The sequence below is a fragment of the Gopherus flavomarginatus genome, chromosome 4 (genome assembly GCF_025201925.1).
Source record: "Gopherus flavomarginatus isolate rGopFla2 chromosome 4, rGopFla2.mat.asm, whole genome shotgun sequence".
Lineage (NCBI taxonomy): Eukaryota > Metazoa > Chordata > Testudines > Testudinidae > Gopherus > Gopherus flavomarginatus.
The window spans coordinates 169,598,040-169,609,074 of NC_066620.1; positions in this window are offsets into that span (position 1 = coordinate 169,598,040).

The following is an 11,035-nucleotide window of genomic DNA, read 5'->3' on the forward strand; positions in this document are numbered from 1 at the left end:
GCACTCCAGAGTCTGGTGTGACTGATTCAAATTAATATACTGTCAACAATGGAGAAAAAAGGTAGTTGTTATAACCATCTTAAAATGAACAAATTTAGGAAGAAAATCCAATAGAAGCACCACCTCACCTTATTTTTAGATAGTAGAAATTCTATGATTAAACTGGGATAAGACAATCGGCACAATGAAGGGGCTTAGATCACCATTTTAGATCTAGAAGCCTGTGACTAGTGGTAGACATTTGGGGATAAGAAATGTTAGAAATAGAATAGAAATACATTTGATTCACAGAAAAGATGAGTGAGTGTGTCAGCTCCACTCAGATACCTCCAACCTGATATGAGGTGAACTAGCTGCTGAATCCCTGGGTGTTTTGAGCCTCCAGAGACTGAATATGGTCCAGGCACCGCTGCTGTCTTGGGGCCTATGGACACATTCTCAGTGTGCAGATCTATCAGGCACCTCCTTTGAGAGCTGCAATCAAGAGGACTCTGTTCAGGCCCTAGAACCAGTGCTGATGTCTCAGAGTCCTGTCCCCTCCCCCCGCAGCTTAAACAAGCCTTCTGCCAGAACTCCAGCCATAGGGAGAGGCAGTGTTTGGGGCACATGGCAGACATAATACATGAAATCCAGACATTTTGCATAGGATTCTAAAAACATTGCTGTTAATCACATGAGAAATGCACGGATAATAAATCCTACACACATTTGTCTGCCTCTATTTGCTCACCATTCTAGAGCATACTTTGAGCAGGGGTCAGAGTTGCTTGGGTTATCCAGAGTCCTGCTCCAGTGCATGGCTTGTGTTCTGAAACATGGAGCCTTCTTCCTCCAGAACTTCTATGACCTTGGCTAGTCGCTTTTTTTTCTCCTTCTGCCCAAAACTTGCTGTTGTGCCTTCCAGTCTTCCCCCTCTGAATCCTTTTATAGCCTTTCAGTCGCTCAGTCACCTTGACTCCTGGATCCTTACCAGGTGACTTGGTTGTTAGAACACTTGTCCTCTGACAAACCATTTCTCCTGGGTGGGAGACAGTCTGGGTAAGAGCATAGGGTGTTTATATTTGAGTAGAGGACCATTTTGATTTAATTGCCCTCTATTGCCAGCTCAATGTTACTACACCTTGGAATTTCAATCCTATGCGGAGGTAAATGCCTAACAGAGACAACAAAGGGCTGCATATTTAAAATGGAATTTGTGGCTTGGTAAAGATACAGAGAGAGAGTTCATAATCTCACTCAGTTCACAGGTTGTACGGACATATTCCACACATTGTCACAGAGGCTCACTAATTTAAGAAAGATAGATGTTCTGAGGTCTAGACCTGGTTTGACCCAGACACCCTCAGTGTAGGGGTGCCAACTTTCTAATCACACAACTGAACAACCCCACCCTGCCCCTGCCCCTGCCCCTTCTCTGAGGCCCTGCCTCTGCTGGCTCCATCCCTCCTCCCTCTGTTGCTCGCTTTCCCCCACCCTCACTCACTTTCACCAGACTGGGGTAGGGGGTTGGGGTGCAGAAGGGGAGTTGAGGGCTCTGGATGGAAGGGCTGGGGCTGAGGGGTTTGGGTTGTGGGAGAGGGTTCTGGACTGCAGCAGAAGGTTAGAGTGTGTGTGGGGATGAGGGCTTCAGCTGGGGATGTGAGCGCTCGGGTGCAGGAGAGGGCTTGGGGCTGGGGCAGGGGTGCAGGATGTGGGAACCAAGCCCAATGGGAGCTGTGGGGGTGACACCTACGGGCACGAGGGCAGTGCACAGAGCTTCCCTGGGTGCCCATGTGCTTAGGGGCCAAAGGGACCTGATGGCTGCTTCCAGGACCCGCAGGGAGCCTGCCCCAGCCCCCTGCTGCACCGCTGATTGGACTTTTAATGGCCTGGTCAGCGATGCCAACCGGAGCCACCAGGGTCACTTTTCGAGGAGGCGTTCTAGTTGAAAACCGGACGCCTGTCAACCCTACCTCAGTGGGCTTAGAAAGTCACTCACCCTCACTGCCCTGTACAATGGGAAGAATTCTTACCTGCCTAACAGGCCTATTAAGGATTAAGTGGCAACATCTGTAAAGTGTTTGAACATGGGAAAACCCTTTAAGTGCTAAGCATTGTTATAAACTTGGCCTTCAGATAAGTGCTTAACTACAGTTGACTGGAACTTTGAAATAGTGTCCATGTGGGCCTTCTATGATGTTAACCAACCATCTTGTCCAGTCTCAGGAAGCTACATCTGAAATGGCTTGTGTTACTACATTTTGATGCAGTCTCTTTTAACAGCTTATGCACTTTTTCTGTAACTCCAGAAAATCTTGCTGTATGAAGAGCTAGAAGTCTAGAGTGGGTGCCATTGCTTGGCAATGGAAGGGGAGCACAGGTGCAGCTGCCTTGAATTGTGATACTATGGTTATTGTTTCCTTAGGCAGGGGAGGGTCCTAGCTGAGGGCACCAGGTAAGTTCCTGTTTCCCAGCAGACGGACAGTTTGCCACCAGTCTAAGGTAGGAGGCTTTAATCACATTTTAATAAGACTCTTTTAAATTGGCTTTAGTTAAAATTAAAAGCTTCCTGCCACATGTGGTTGTTTTTTTGATTTTCCTTCCCCTTGTTCCCACTTGAATTCTCCATGTTATAGAGCAGAGGGAAGTAGGTATGGAAGGAGACCATTCCACCCACAGCTCCTAACCCTGGAGGGAGGAAGGTCACCTGCACATGAGAGGGAAGCCACTCAGAGGAGAGAGGCTACCTGGAGTTGGGTTGCACTATCTTCATATACAAAAATCTCAGACCCTCTCTGACTATAAAGAAAAAGACAAGCTATTTTTTTAAAAAGGGTACTGCCCATTTCTATCAAAGGGAGAAAAGGCTTTCATAGACTCATAGACCAGAAGGGACCAATATGATCATCTAGTCTGACCTCCTGCACAAGGCAGGCCACAGAACCCTACCCATCCACTTTTATACAACCCCTAATCCAGGACTGAGTTACTGAAATCCTCAAAACTGGTCTGAAGACCTCAAACTGCAGGGAATCCACCAGCAAGCGACCCATGCCCCACGCTGCAGAGGAAGGCGAAAAACCTCCAGGGCCCCTGCCAATCCGCCCTGGAGGAAAATTCCTTCCCGACCCCAAATATGGCGATCAGCTAAACCCTGAGCATGTGGGCAAGACTCACCAGCCAGCACCCAAGAAGGAAATCTCTGCAGTAACTCAGTTCCCATCCCATCCAACATCTCCCCGCAGACCATTGAGCAGACTTATCTGGTGATAATCCAAGATCAATTGCCCAAATTAAACTATCCTATCATAACATCCCCTCCATATACTTATCAAGCTTAGTCTTGAAGCCAGATAATTCTTTTGCCCCCACTACTTCCCTCGGAAGGCTGTTCCAAAACTTCACTCCCCTAATGGTTAGAAACCTTCGTCTAATTTCAAGTCTAAACTTCCTAATATCCAGTTTGTACCCATTCGTCCTCGTGCCTACATTAGAACTAAACTTAAATAATTCCTCTCCCTCCCTAACGTTAACGCCCCTGATATATTTATATAGAGCAAGCATATCCCCCCACAGCCTTCTTTTGGCCAGGCTAAACAAGCCAAGCTCCTTGAGTCTCCTTTCATAAGGCAGGTTTTCCATTCCTCGGATCATCCTAGTAGCCCGTCTCTGGACCTGTTCCAGTTTGAATTCATCCTTCTTGAACACGGGACACCAGAACTGCACACAATATTCCAGATGGAGTCTCACCAGCGCCGTATATAACGGTATTAACACCTCCTTATCCCTGCTGGAAATACCTCGCCTAATGCATCCTAAAATGGCATTTGCTTTTTTAACAGCCGTATCACATTGGCGGCTCATAGTCATCCTGCTATCGACCAGTACCCCAAGGTCCTTCTCCTCCTCCGTCGCTTCCAACTGATGCGTCCCCAACGTATATCTAAAATTCTTATTATTAATCCCTAAGTGCATGACGTTGCACTTTTCACTATTGTATTTCATCCTATTACTCTTACTCCAGTTTACAAGGTGGTCCAGATCTTCCTGAATAGTATCCCTGTCCTTCTCCGTGTTAGCAATACCCCCCAACTTTGTGTCATCCGCAAACTTTATTAGCACATTCCCGCTCTTTGTGCCAAGGTCAGTAATAAAAAGGTTAAATAAGATCGGTCCCAAAACCGATCCTTGAGGGACTCCACTAGTCACCTCCTTCCAGCCTGACAGTTCACCCTTCAATACGACCCGCTGGAGTCTCCCCTTTAACCAGTTCCTTATCCACCTTACAACTTTCATATTCATCCCCATCTTTTCCAATTTAACTAACAGTTCCCCATGTGGAACCGTGTCAAACGCCTTACTGAAATCGAGGTAAATTAGATCTACTGCATTTCCTTTATCTAAGTAATCCGTCACTTTCTCAAAGAAGGAGATCAGATTGGTTTGGCACGATCTACCTTTAGTAAATCCATGTTGCAATTCATCCCAATTACCATTGACCTCTATGTCCTTGACTAATTTCTCCCTTAAAATTTTTTCCAAGACCTTACATACTACAGACGTCAAGCTAACAGGCCTATAATTACCCAGATCACTTTTATTCCCTTTCTTAAAAATAGAGACTACGTTAGCAATCCTCCAGTCGTACGGCACAACCCCCGAGTTTATCGATTGCTTAAAAATTCTCGCTAACGGGCTTGCAATTTCACACGCCAGTTCCTTTAGTGTCCTCGGATGAAGATTGTCCGGGCCCTCCAATTTTGTCCCATCAAGCTGTTCAAGTTTGGCCTCTACCTCAGTTGCGGTAATATCCACCTCCATATCCACATTCCCACTTATCATCCCTCCATCATCGCTAAACTCCTCACTAGTCTTATTAAAAACTGAGGCAAAGTACTTATTTAGATATTGGGCCATGCCTAGGTTGTCCTTAACCTCCATTCCATCCTCAGTGTATAGCGGCCCCACTTCTTCTTTCTTTGTTTTCTTCTTATTTATGTGGCTGTAGAACCTTTTACTATTGGTTTTGATTCCCTTTGCAAGGTCCAGTTCAATGCTGCTTTTAGCCTTCCTCACTTTATCCCTACATGTTCTGACCTCACCAAGGTAGCTTCCCTTGCTAATCCCGCCTTTCTTCCACTTCCTGTAAGATTTCTGCTTTCTCCTAATCCCCTCTCTGAGTTGCTTGCTCATCCAGCTTGGCCTACAACTCCTGCCCATGTTTTTTTTCCCCTTTCTTGGGATGCAGGCTTCCGACAATTTACGCAGCTGCGACTTAAAGTAATTCCAGGCCTCCTCCGCATTTAAATCCGCAAGTTCCTCTGTCCAATCCACTTCCCTAACTAATTTCCTTAACTCTCTAAAGTTAGCCCTCGAGAAATCGAAAACCCTAATCCGAGATCTACATTTGTTTATCCTTCCATCTAGTTTGAACTGAATCAGCTCCTTCCTAGGTCTCTGGCTGCTTCCAGCTAAATAAATTTTACTATTTTTGCTTTATGTACAACGTTTCAAAAAATATAAAGCCAGTGATGATGTTAAAGAGTGTAGACTTCTGATGTTTTGAAAATGAAGCATCTCTTTGACAAAGTTAAGACTTCCTTTTTTGTCTCCCAGAATGAATTCTATATACTATAAAAGTACTATGCAATATTATTTAATCACACCATTCTAATGTGTGACTGATTTAGAGAACAAACCCTAATTTAGTTACTCCAAGCTTCAGGTGCAGGGGTCGGCAACCATTCAGAAGTGGTGTGTCACGTCTTCATTCATTCACTCTAATTTAAGGTTTTGTGTGCCGGTAATACAGTTTAACATTCTTTGAAGGTCTCTTTCTATAAGTCTATAATATATAACTAAACTATTGTTGTATGTAAAATAAATAAGGTTTTTAAAATGTTTAAGAAACTTCATTTAAAATTAAATAAAATGCAGAGCCTCCTGGACCAGTGGCCAGGACCCAGGCAGTGTGAGTGCCACTGAAAATTAGCTTGTGTGCCACCTTCGGCACCTGTGCCATAGGTTGCCTACCCCTGTTCTAGTGTTTGAAATTAAGTTCAGGTGTAATAATTGGGGCCTGACAGGCCTACCCCAATTGTGAGCAAATGGGTCCAGTCACTTATAACAACTGTTGAGACAAAGTACAAAATGGAAACAAAAAGAGAGAGTCCATGAGATCAAATATAAAAACCTACTGAAATAACTCAAAGACAGTGTTAAAATAATTTTTGGTAAGCAAGAGAGGTGTTGGACCCGAAATCAATGAACTAAAACTGGTGAGTTGGAAATCAGCACTAACTAGTGAACAGAATGAGGGGATAGGCTTTTCTGCGTCTCACTCCTTTTTCAAGTTTTAAAAGAAAAAAAGATTTAGGGAGGAGGAACAAATTAGTTAGATGGGAGACAGGTGTACTGAAAGCAGCGAGTTTCACCATGATGGCTGCCACTCTCACTGACACCTGGGACTTCAGGATCTACCATGACACCATTAGGCCTTTGTCTTAATCCTGAGAAATTCCCTGACTCCCAGAGAGAGGGACACAGATAACATTGCTACCTACACCAGCTCTGGGACGTGGGACTTTTGTTCCCCTGCTGTTATGCACCCACCCCGTGTTCATTTTCCTTCCCCACATTATTGCTTCCTTTCCTTTCTCGCTTTTTGCCTTCTGGTTGAGTAAGTGTCTCGCTTAGCCAGCCAAGACTGCATCTTTTGCACCAATGCTATAAGCCCATTAGAGAGGCATGTAAAAGTAATGCCTTAAACAGCCCAATGTTAGTACAAGTTGGCCAAGTCTCAGAATGACCAATAAGACGACGTGCTGTACCACTGTTTCTCCAGCACTGGGGTTGCAAATGAGAGTCAGCATCAAAGACAGCAGCTGCACGTTCTCTCTTTGCTGTTCTTTTCTCTCCTCTTTTGTGTTTGTCTCGTTTTGTCTTTTAGGAAACAGGATCAGACTTCAACAGCTTGTCCAAACCATTTCACCAAGCTTCTCCTTTCCCCAAAAAGGTCAGTTAGTACCATTTTTAATACCATTTCATAGACTGTTAGAAAGGAGGTTTTTCTTCTAAAAAGTTTCTAACGAAAGGGAAAGACAATAAAGCATATTGTTAAAATGAAACCCTCACATAACACTTTACATTTCAAATGCTTTAACGGTTTTTCTCTTTCCTGTACCCTGAGTAAAGGTTAAAAAAAATTTAGTCTCCTGTTTGCTGTGGGACTAAACAGGAGGAGGTCTCTATATTCCCAAAACTCAGACTCATGCTTGACTGTTGACCTTGTCACTGGACCATGCTTATGTTAATATCTTTGATCTCTGGGCCCATTTAGTCTATCAAAATTAACACAGCAGTGCTCTGATTTGCTGCTTAATAGGATGTAATCAGGCAAGACAGTCCTCTTTAAAGTGATAATTTAACTAAGTTTTTTATTTCTTTCCTCCATCAGCTGGTAGGATGGTCTATACTGGCTTACTGTTGGATTAGGAGAACTCACATTTGTTTGTTTAGATTTTTTAAATACACCTATCCAAGCATCTTAATATAATTAATCACACAATTAAATTAGACATTGAAATCAGTTCCACAGGAACTTGGCTGGCCAGTCAACCAGCCTACCCTCTTCATCATCTAAAAACCGCCACCCAACCCAAACTTCTCCAGAGACCCTATCAAATAGGTGTATTATGAAGTATGCCCTGAAAGTCACCATATTTGGTTACTTTTGACCCTGGGTGTGGAGGGGAAGCACGTTCCAGAGGCTCAGAGCAAATCATATTAGCACAAGAAAAGATGTGTTTTTCTTTTGAAGCAAACACACATCTATGTTTAGGTTTTTTTGTGATCTCGTTTACAAAAAATTCAGATGACATCTCAACTCATCCCAATGAAATAAAAATTATAGAAATACTTCACTATATGTAAGGGCTGAAAATGTCCCCTCTCTAAGAGCTCTTTCTTACTGCTTTTTTATTATTATTTCCTATATTCTTTAAGACACAAGCAGGCTTAATGAAGGGAACATAGCCTAGGTTAGCTGTTTTCATTTTCCTTTTCTTCTGATTCTCTTTCTTTTAAAATATACTTGCTACTGGCTGCTCTCTGTGGTAGGGCTATATTTAGTTTGGATTAAGTGAGCAAAAGACAAACCACTGTTCATTTATAAAAATTGGAGAAGATTCAGAAAAGAGCCCCAAGAATGGTTAAAGCATTGGAGAACATGTGTTATAGTGACAGACTCAAGAAACTCAATATATTTAGCTTAACTAAGAGAAGTTGAAGCTAAACAAATTCTGACTGGAAATAAGGTGTCATTTTTAACAGTGAAGGTTATTAACTATTGGAACAACTTACTGGTCGTGGTGGATTCTCAATCACTTATCATTTTTAAATCAAGGTTGGATGTTTTTCTAAAAGATGTGCTCTAGGAATTATTTTGGTGACATTCTCTGGTCTGTGTTATACAGCAGATCAGACCAGATGATCATTTCAGGCCTTGGAACCTAGGTATCAATAACAAACATCTTCCACAGGGTGGAGCCTAGAGATATCTATATAGCTCTGACACTGAGCTTAGGAAGTATGGGACTAACTCTGTAGAAGGACAAGCTGGAAAGATACCACTAGGTAATTTAAGATGAATTAAACCATTTTATCTAATAGATTGTATCTGTTCATTGTGATATGTGGACATGTGATAAATATGGATAAGGTTTTGTCATGGTTAAATTATGCAAAATTCACAGAATAGTCATGGTAATAAAATGTTTAATTATCAATAAGGTATTACAGTAACATTTATATGAAACACTAATTCAATACCTTGCATGGTGACAGGTTTCAGAGGGGTAGCCATGTTAGTCTGTATCAGCAAAAACAAAGAAGAGTCCATGTGGCACCTTAGAGACTAACAAATTTATTTGGGCATAAGCTTTTGTGGGCTAAAACCCACTTCATCAGATGCATGGAGTGAAAAAAAGTAGGCAGGTATAAATATACAGCACATGAAAGGATGGAAGTTACCTTACCAAGTGGGGGGTCAGTGCTAACGAGGCCAATTGAAATTTGAAGTTTGTTAGTCCTTATTGTTTTTATTAATTCAATAGTTTTCACTTCAAATAAATGGTTTTTGAAATTATATATGCATATTGTGCAATAATTTTTCAAACAAAAATAACAAAACTGTAGAACAAAAAATATTTTTAGTAAAGACCTTTTTGCAAACTGTTGCAATTTTGTATAACAAGTTATATATAGACTTTTTTTTTTTTAATGCATCTTCAGGCACATTTTTATTAGATGAGAAGGAGCGTTTGGGGGTCTATGCCAGAGGTGGGCAAACTATGGCCCACGGGACTCCCTCCTGCCTGGCCTTTCAGCTCCCGGTCTCGGAGGCTAGCCCCCCGGCCCCTCTGCCCGCTGTTCCCCCTTCTCTGCAGCCTCAGCTCACTGCGCCGCCGGCGCAATGCTCTGAGTAGCGCAGCTGCAGAGCCAGGCCTGACCTGGTGCTCTGTGCTGCGTGGCTGGTGCCAGCCAGGTGGTGCGGTTGTAGCGCGGCCAGCCACCAGTGCTCCAGGTAGCGTGGTAAGGGGCCAGGGAGCGGGGTGGATAGAGGGCAGGGGAGTTTGGGGTGGTGGTCAAGGGGCGGGAGTGTAGATGGAGGTCGGGGCAGTCAGAGGGCAGGGAACAGGGGTTGAATGGGGGTGGGGGGGCAGTCAGGAAGGAAGGGGGGGTTGGATGGGGGGCAGGGGGCAGGGTTCTGGGGGCAGTCAGGGGACAGGGAGAAGGAGGGGTGGTTGGGGAGGGGTTCTGGGGGGGCCATCAGGGAACGGGGGGGTTGGATGGGGCTGTTGGGTGTTGTCAATTTTCAGAGCAACTCTCTGCCCACAATGCAAGCTCACACATGTCATGTGTATTCATGGTTCGGGGTACAAGCTCTTTTAGAGCCTGAAGTTTTTCAATAACTGCTGCAGACTGGCAGAGATCCACAATCTCTTGAACACGAACTACTGCTATGACCATTCTCCTCAGTAAAAAAAATGAAATGTAATCCTCATTGTGTTAATGTAATAAAGAGCTGTATTGAACCAGCTGTTCCATCTAACTATACTAAGGTTGGTGGGATGGAAGGATTTTCCCCTTTTTGTTAGAAACATGCGGGAACCAGGCTTTTCTGCCAGGGCAGGCAGTGAAAGCACGTTTTACAGCCATAAATTCATTTACTTTCAAAAGTATCTTCCTCCACAGATCACCTGCAAGGTTAAGTAAATGTGCCACGCATGTAAGGTGTACAGCATTTATAAAACAAAGGTTTCAAACTTCAATCCCAAGCTTTCCCCATGTGCATGGCATTATTGGTCACAAACGCAGAGATTCAATCAAATGGTATTTCGAATTTTTCAACAGTCCCCCGTTTGCACAGCTGTTTTAAAATCGACTGCTTTCAAAATTTCACAACGTAAAAGAAAACGTCCAGCTTGCGTTCACCTGCATCTGAAGTCCCTGCATTTTCATTGCTTGTTGGGGTAGGAATAGCAATTATGTTAAGTACATACCTGTCTTCAGCATCAGTAGTTTCATCTGTCACAATACTAATTCCTTCACAGGACTGCAACTTTTTCTTTAATTCTTCAATGTGATAGTCCAAACACTCAGGACAGGTAAAACTTTCTAAGTTGATCTGCACTTGGTATAACACCTAGCCTGCTCTCTAAAAACTCTCTGGGCTTTGAATTGTCGCAACATACGCCGGGGTATATTTGCAGCAGACAAGGCTTCTGTTAATTTGAAAACTTTATTTCTCTTGTAAAGCTGCTCCTCAGTCTTGGTATTAAAGAGCTGTGCAACTGTTTTCTGCTTTTTAAAATTTCTGTCTTCATCCATTGCCTCTTGTTTGTGTTTATGATTTGCACTTCCAAGATGCTTATCACAGCTAGCCTTTCTTGTAAAATCAACAGGTACATTGCATGAGGTACAAACATCTTTCCTCCACTTCCATGGAATGTTTTAGGGTACTGCTCTGCTCGCTGCTTAGCATTTAATGTTGCCA